The sequence below is a fragment of the Ylistrum balloti genome, unplaced genomic scaffold (assembly GCF_031769215.1).
Source record: "Ylistrum balloti isolate Yb309-2 unplaced genomic scaffold, AGI_CSIRO_Ybal_v1 Utg371816, whole genome shotgun sequence".
Taxonomy (NCBI): Eukaryota; Metazoa; Mollusca; class Bivalvia; order Pectinida; family Pectinidae; genus Ylistrum; species Ylistrum balloti.
Window position 1 is genome coordinate 376,961 of NW_026782903.1, and position 2,851 is coordinate 379,811.

Below are 2,851 nucleotides of genomic sequence, written 5' to 3' on the forward strand. Positions count from 1 at the left end.
GCGCGCGCGCGCGCGCGCGCGCGCGCGCGCGCGCGCGCGCGCGCGCGCGCGCGCGCGCGCGCGCGCGCGCGCGCGCGCGCGCGCGCGCGCGCGCGCGCGCGCGCGCGCGCGCGCGCGCGCGCGCGCGCGCGCGCGCGCGCGCGCGCGCGCGCGCGCGCGCGCGCGCGCGCGCGCGCGCGCGCGCGCGCGCGCGCGCGCGCGCGCGCGCGCGCGCGCGCGCGCGCGCGCGCGCGCGCGCGCGCGCGCGCGCGCGCGCGCGCGCGCGCGCGCGCGCGCGCGCGCGCGCGCGCGCGCGCGCGCGCGCGCGCGCGCGCGCGCGCGCGCGCGCGCGCGCGCGCGCGCGCGCGCGCGCGCGCGCGCGCGCGCGCGCGCGCGCGCGCGCGCGCGCGCGCGCGCGCGCGCGCGCGCGCGCGCGCGCGCGCGCGCGCGCGCGCGCGCGCGCGCGCGCGCGCGCGCGCGCGCGCGCGCGCGCGCGCGCGCGCGCGCGCGCGCGCGCGCGCGCGCGCGCGCGCGCGCGCGCGCGCGCGCGCGCGCGCGCGCGCGCGCGCGCGCGCGCGCGCGCGCGCGCGCGCGCGCGCGCGCGCGCGCGCGCGCGCGCGCGCGCGCGCGCGCGCGCGCGCGCGCGCGCGCGCGCGCGCGCGCGCGCGCGCGCGCGCGCGCGCGCGCGCGCGCGCGCGCGCGCGCGCGCGCGCGCGCGCGCGCGCGCGCGCGCGCGCGCGCGCGCGCGCGCGCGCGCGCGCGCGCGCGCGCGCGCGCGCGCGCGCGCGCGCGCGCGCGCGCGCGCGCGCGCGCGCGCGCGCGCGCGCGCGCGCGCGCGCGCGCGCGCGCGCGCGCGCGCGCGCGCGCGCGCGCGCGCGCGCGCGCGCGCGCGCGCGCGCGCGCGCGCGCGCGCGCGCGCGCGCGCGCGCGCGCGCGCGCGCGCGCGCGCGCGCGCGCGCGCGCGCGCGCGCGCGCGCGCGCGCGCGCGCGCGCGCGCGCGCGCGCGCGCGCGCGCGCGCGCGCGCGCGCGCGCGCGCGCGCGCGCGCGCGCGCGCGCGCGCGCGCGCGCGCGCGCGCGCGCGCGCGCGCGCGCGCGCGCGCGCGCGCGCGCGCGCGCGCGCGCGCGCGCGCGCGCGCGCGCGCGCGCGCGCGCGCGCGCGCGCGCGCGCGCGCGCGCGCGCGCGCGCGCGCGCGCGCGCGCGCGCGCGCGCGCGCGCGCGCGCGCGCGCGCGCGCGCGCGCGCGCGCGCGCGCGCGCGCGCGCGCGCGCGCGCGCGCGCGCGCGCGCGCGCGCGAGAAATGTATTCATGAGGAGTGACAACATTATTTCTCAGAAATGTATTCACGAGGAGTGACAACCTGTTTCCTCAGAAATGTATTCATGAGGAGTGACAACATTATTTCTCAGAAATGTATTCATGAGGAGTGACAACATTATTTCTCAGAAATGTATTCACGAGGAGTGACAACCTTATTTCTCAGAAATGTATTCACGAGGAGTGACAACCTTATTCCTCAGAAATGTATTCACGAGGAGTGACAACATTATTTCTCAGAAATGTATTCACGAGGAGTGACAACCTTATTCCTCAGAAATGTATTCACGAGGAGTGACAACATTATTTCTCAGAAATGTATTCATTAGGAGTGACAACCTTATTTCTCAGAAATGTATTCATTAGGAGTGACAACCTTATTTCTCAGAAATGTATTCATTAGGAGTGACAACATTATTTCTCAGAAATGTATTCATGAGGAGTGACAACCTTATTTCTCAGAAATGTGTTCATGAGGAGTGATAACCTTGTCCCTCAGAAATGTATTCATGAGGAGTGACATTATTTCTCAGAAATGTTTTCACGAGGAGTGATAACCTTATTCCTCAGAAATGTATCCACGAGGAGCGATAACCTTTTCCCTCAGAATCCTTTATCTTGTCGTTTAAATTGAACAAATATAATATAGGAAGCCAACTAACGATTGCCTTGATCGTGACTGTTGCATTTCCGATGATGAAAAATGTTATTGACTACAGCAATGATAATAACGGTTTAAATCCTGGAGGAGACAACGACATAAAATGATGACCTCCGTAATATCTGTAGTTTGCTTTACATTAAATCATTAGTTACTGTAACATTACTTATCATGTAAACAATTTTCACCGACGGATTAAGAAGATTTGCTCTACGCATGTACTGCAGAATTTGGAGGTCTGGTGATCGAAACTTTATAACTAAAACAAAAACCAGGATAGTGTTAAAATTTGAAAACAAGTATCTCCCGATTGTCAGATTTATAAACGGAGACGGATTAATATAAGTTGGAAAACTTTCCTAATCCAGTTCCAATTTTTGTTCTTGTATGGTCAAATGTTTATGTATTTAGAGAATGAAATAAAGTTCATATTAAACTTTGAAAAAGAATCAACGAGAAGATTGAAAGTCACGATCTGTCCATTTATAGCTTCGGCCCTATAAATATAGCATGGTAATAATAAAAAAAAAATAACACATATCGTTTGAATCAAAATACGAATATGCCGAACAAGCCATTCAGGTTTAATTGAACTTATTTCCAGACGTTTCCAAAATCGCCATGTCTAAATCCGCACTAGGACAACATCCCTCATCTGTAAACTATTAATATCGAATCACGTTCAGACATAACAATCGGCTATTGCGAAACAGAGTACTGTTTTGTAGACTATTACATGAGTTGATGATAAAATAGTCCGTTTCTACATGATTTTTCTTAAATGAGACAGAAACCCCCCCAAAACAAAGCGAAAATGAAAGCCAGTCCTTGTGACATCATCGACATTACCCACAATGCTGTAGGATGACATAGAAACAGGAAGTAGAATACGCACT